Below are 6,145 nucleotides of genomic sequence, written 5' to 3'. Positions count from 1 at the left end.
TCGGGGGAGCGAGGGAGGCCCGGTGGCCGTGGTTATGGCGAGCGGTGGCGACGGGCTCCGCTCGGTGAGGAGAACAGAGGAGGAGGAGGGGGGTCCAGAGAGCGAGGGAGAAGTGAGAGGTGCAGGGGGCTGCGTGGCGTCGCGGGAGGGAACCAGGGGAGGAGGAGGCAGCCAGGCAGGGAGGAGGTGGCCGGGGCGCGTAGCCGCGCGCGCCGGGCGCGTGCCCGTCCTCCTGGCAGAGGAGGAAGGCGACAGGGGAGGGAGGCGGCGGTGGGCTGGGCCAGCGGGAGGAGCTGGCCAGCTGGGCCGGCTACAGGTAAGTGGCCCAGGTAGTCTCTCTCTCTCTCTTTTCTAATTATTTCAGTTTTCTATTTTGCAGGTTTGTTTTGAATTTGGTTTTGAAACCAATTCAATTTATTTTGCTTCTGACAATATTTTTAGGAGCTAAAAGAATTAAAACAATGCTCCACAAAATATTTCAGCATTATTTGACCTATATTTATTTAATAGTAGATATAAATCCAATTCAAATGATTATTGCTTTAATTCAAATGCCCAAATTAAATGTTTCTGAGACACCAAAATTATTGGTTTGGATTTTACCTCTTGCCAATATTTCCAGAGGATATCAGGAACATTTTCTTGGACACATTTGAGAAGATTTAATTGTTGGTTATTTTTAGAGGTTTTTGAGGCTTTGAAAATTCCTCAATTCAAATTTCATTTGAATTTAGACATGATGCAGCAAGAGGTCTAGCCTAGTGCATTACCAGAAGCTAGGGATGTGACAACTCACCCCCACTAAACAAGAATCTCGTCTCGAGATTCAGGCGTAGGGTAAGGTGAAGGGGAAACGCAACTAGTATAATCTTCACGATCCAGGGTGCACTTCAGTTGAACGTTGATTTGAACACCATCTTTGTCTTGATGTCTTGCTCTGAGAAATCCTGCCAACATGACATGGAGGGAAGGAGACTCTAGAAGGGTCGATCTCCTCGAAGATCGAACAATTCAAGATTAACTTATGGAATGAGACATAGAACCATCTTTCGGGTTGAGACACGAGATACACATCAATAGGGGTGGAAGAAACGGATGACGAAGGTTCGCTAGGTAGACAACAATTTCATACCTAAGAAGGTGGTAAATGATTGTCAACATAGCGAGGAGTTGAGTTGCCATGATACCATAACGATACACCTTAGGGAAGGTGACTCGTAGAGATATCCCCTTAAGTGGCAAAAAGAATTACTTTTGATTCAGAGATCATTGAAACTCTTTAAGCCAGCCTAAGGCAATTCTCGAGCGATCGTTTGGAGGGGGTCGGTAGAATGGCATACTCGGACTTGGATGATGTGGATTACCTTGTTGAAGACAACGTAATGGATGAATTTGCTTATCACCGGAAATGGAAGAGACCCATGGTAGAATGGCACATTGGCGGTGCAAGCTAGGAACAAAATGCAAATGCTAGGAATGATTCTGGTAACTGAGGAAGAACCCAACAATAGGGAGTGAATTCACTGTTTGAAAAGATCATAGCATTGCCGAGGAAACTGAGAGCAAACCCAGTTAGTGCCGACGATAACACCTAGAGCTTGTGCATGCTCTCAAGAACTTGAGCATTTCCATATTCATCAAGGTTTTACCAACATCCGTGTCAAGGGTCCGGTAACACATCTTGCTGCCATGATGAATGATGATGGATGATGCAGATGCAAAGGAAGATAACACTTTCTCAGATTTCACCTTAGCGAGGCCAAGGAAATAAAAATCTGGATGATCGACCGAGAGACATTTAGCACTCCGCTTCTAATGTTCTCCTTGATGTGCTAGTGTAACCCATTCATAGATATGGTTTGGTATCTAGAACATCAAGTAAAGGTCGGACTTCGGAAACACAAAAATCCATAGGGGCAACTAGGGAGCAAACCCTACGAAATCCTTATGGGGAGGTGGCCAACTTCTTCGATCAAGATATTATAATAACAGGTCTTCCGGCTGGGTGTGTTGGCCACGACATCCACTTTACCGGTTATCGTGCGACCAATACTATAATTCTTGGGAAATATTCCAACCATCATATCTGCCTGAGATTCAGATCCGGTTGGTGTCAGGATATTCCAGGCTCATCGAGTCTAGAAAGAAAAATGAAAGTTTGCAACACAAATCGACGAGATGACGTTGCGAGATTCTCGGGAAATGAACTACGATAGTAAGCTCCAAAACATGAGCTGGTTCTGCTACAAACATGTGAACACGTTGTCCCGGACAAGCATGACCACGTGGTAGTCTTACAATAAAACACTACCGAGTTCTGGTTGGGAACCATCACCGTGGATAACGAAGTCCTTGCATAAGTCATATGATTAGCTCTTATGAAGGAACTTCTTCCCCTTGAACAAATCAATCAGTGGCTTGGTGTGCTCGGGACACATATGGAATGAAGGTTGCAAGTCTCCAGACCACAAAATACTTCGCACGTGTGCATGACTAATTTGGAATGATTCCAGGAAAACGAAACAATCTTCCTCAAATTCATGGCGGCAACTTGCATCATATGCACATGAATTAGGGAAAATCACTACTTTCATTCAAACATATGCTGCATGAACGAAACACGAAGAAATGCTTACACAAGTTTCCAACACTAGGTTGATGTTCAACATGACTCATGGGGGGAGACAAAATGCTACTGATGGACTCAACAGCAACTCATCGGAATTTCCATATCACTGGACTTCCACCATCATGTGAACACGGTGATAGTATTGGTCAGACCAAAGATGTAATGGTGTATGCTCGAGGGACCAACCACGAGTAGGACAACATTACGAGCATCGTTGGTACTGATTTGATTTGACGATAGCCCACACTCAAATCAAGGGATTGATAAGACAATAGGTCCAGCAACTGATCACAGGGACCAATCGATGAAGATATCATCTTTCTTCAACACACACTACACAAGAATATCCCTTTGGAACGAACTAAGTCAGACAAGTTTTTTTATCTTCCAACTCTCCAAGTTGTTGTCCAGCTTAACCAACTAGCTCAGGGATATCTAACACCGATTCTTGGAAAGAAGGTGGTTCATAAGAAACCAACTTGATCACGGGCTCAACATAACGGTCAGGTGACGACCTGGTAGTACTTCCGAGAAGATCTTCGGAAAATCGCGAACCACCGATATGTTACTAAGCTCGAGAACAATCTTGCTTTTCAGGGCAAGATGATATGATCAAATGAGCGAGGACTTGACAAATCCTAACTCATCAATCAAAGAGTGCACCAGGAAATAAGGACTAGGTAGCATGATCAACCTTAGAATGATGATTCAAAACCAACACGCTAAGAATGAAATTATTGTCCATTAACTACCAAGCAACAAGGTTGCTAGGAGTATTGAATTCACACATCACGATTCACTTGTCGGCATTCCGGTTGCGACAACACGGAACCGAGGGATGAATAATGATGGCGAGAAGTATCACTACATCAAGAATTCACAAGAGCCGGTGCAATCCTCATGAAAATCCTGACATAAAGACGGTAATACTTCAGGGTAGAACAGAATCAAAAGCTGGGCTGGCATTTTGATCTGCGGAGCACAATTGCTTTGACCCAATCCTAGATATGGATGAGGTACTAGAGTTTGTTTCTCCTAGTCATTCCGGAATAGAATGGCTTGACAGACCACAAGAGTAATAGGCATCGATGAACGAATGCACACATAATCTTGACTATCAATTGATAGACGAGGGTCAGAAGACAACTAAAGGGACAACTCAAAGAACATATAATTTTCTGAGTTGTGAATGCATAGATTACTATGTCGGACGAAGTTCAACATATTTCTTCCGGATAACCCATGCAGAAAGGTTGAGCTGGCAGAGTCACAATATAGCATGGAGAACCCATCGAGAGCACTCTGGTTATGATCTTTTGATCCAACAAACTACTGCCATAAGTGGTTCATAGTATTTGGAAGAAGGAAAATACCATGGACCTCGAGGACTAATGCAAAGGTTACTAATACCCTAAAGGAACTAGCAAACACTATCAACATGAAGCAAGTAGGGTGAATCTCGGGTTCAAAACCCAGGGATAGAATACCTACTGCTAAGTGGCATCACGGGATGCTTTCGAGAATAAAAGCCAGAATCATCACACTGGGATCACAAAACATTGCTAGATTACTAGGTGACTCCCTAAACACCTAGGGACATAATAGTAACTCCAACATAATGTCAAGGCAATAGAATACCTCAACTCAACAATTAGTGTGATTGAGCTGGCATAAAGGAGCATCGAAACCAGAGGAAAAGGATTTTGCAAATGCATCAGACTATTTAGAAACCTGGAATGACTCGGACAACATAACGGCTGTAAATGCTCAGAAAAGATTTGAGACATTCACAAAAATGGTGGCATAACCACTCAGAAGCACAATATCAAGGTTTCGAGATCAACAATTAACATACGGAAGTAGTAGGAACTGAACTCAAGCTTAAATCCAACAATCTTATAAGTCTACGGATTAGTAACACGTGATCCTGATAGGAAGAAGAGATAGCCTAGTTCTTAATCCCCGTAGAAGATAAGATGATAACTCAGATCAGAAGGGCATAAGGTATAAGGAGTAAAAGAGCCTTACGTTCCATCCCACAATCAATTCCCTTACATATAACTAAAGCATTTCTAGACTCAACTTCGACCAGTTTGGCTTGGTAATCCTACAGGCAGTCAAGCTCTGATACCAGCGCTGTCAGGACCCCGACTCGATGCCACATCGATCTAGCATGTAACACCTCATATCACTTTGCGGCCTCACGCACGGTATCCCCACGGGTGTCGCCTTACCTTTGCCCAGGACCGTTTGCGCCTTTTGGCTCACGTATATGATAGTGTCGCTAGCATCCATATGATAAGGAGCCCGGGCTGACATGACTAGTCGTAAACCCAAAGTGGCACAGACTTACAGGGACAGGCATCCATGACCCAGCATCGAACGTGTCGGTCATCAGCGAGTGAATCCAGGCTGTAGCACTGGGCTAGCAGGACTCCGGTGAACCGGGCTGTAGCGGGCTAACAGGACTCTGGTATTCATCGCGTGACATTTCCCCGAAGGGACAGACACAGGAACGAAGAAGGACACATGCCGGCCAGCCTAAGTGTTCCGGAGCAGTAGCAAGCTACCATGGCTCGGTGGAAACACTAGGAGACATTTCCCGGTAAGAGAGGCTACTAAAGATAAACAACTAGATGGTCAGATCCCACACATACCAAGCATTTCAATAACATACACACAATATGCTCGATATGTGCAAATACAACATGGCATCACAACATGACTCTACGACTTAAGTATTTGTTCAATAGGCTCCGAGGAGCGAGATATTACAAACATGGGTCTCATGACCCAACACTCAGAGCATACAAGTCAAGGCACAAGCGGAAGCTATAATGTCTGGGTACAGACATCTATAAATGAAAAAGGCTGAGAAGCCTGACTATCTACCAGATCCTGCCGAGGGCACAAGATCGTAGCTGAGGTATCAAGCTAAACGTCGAAGTCCACGTGGAACTACTAGTGAGACTGAAGTCTCTCTGCAAAAACATAAAATAGGCAAACGTGAGTACAAATGTACCCAGCAAGACTTACATCAGAACTATCTACATATGCATCATTTTCAACAAAGGGGATGGTAGGGTTTGACTGCAGCAAGCCAGCTTTGACTCGGTGGCTATCCTGAACTACGACTGCAAGTAACTCTTTTGAAGTGGCGCACACGAGTCCACATATTCAGCAACCAATACACCATTATGGATCCGCTCCCGTCTTCCTACGAGAACGCCATCCATAGCACTCACGCTTATCTTGCGTATTTTAGAGTATCCACTTTCACTTGTCTATGAACTGATATAAGCAACCCAGAAGTCCTTTTCCGCGGACACGGCTATTCGAATAGATCATATTAACCCTGCAGGGGTGTACTTCTTCATACATGTTTCCACCACTTAGCGTCTGCACACGACATGTGCTCGGCAGACTTCAAGCGAAAGCCGACGTGGGTGTAGACCACGACCTACCTAAACACTCAAGTCTCTAGTCCAGGTTTATCGCCTATTCGGGTTCCATCCA

The sequence above is a fragment of the Triticum aestivum genome, chromosome 3A (genome assembly GCF_018294505.1).
Source record: "Triticum aestivum cultivar Chinese Spring chromosome 3A, IWGSC CS RefSeq v2.1, whole genome shotgun sequence".
Lineage (NCBI taxonomy): Eukaryota > Viridiplantae > Streptophyta > Magnoliopsida > Poales > Poaceae > Triticum > Triticum aestivum.
The sequence above is the reverse complement of the archived record's forward strand: the minus strand, read 5'-3'. Positions refer to the sequence as shown.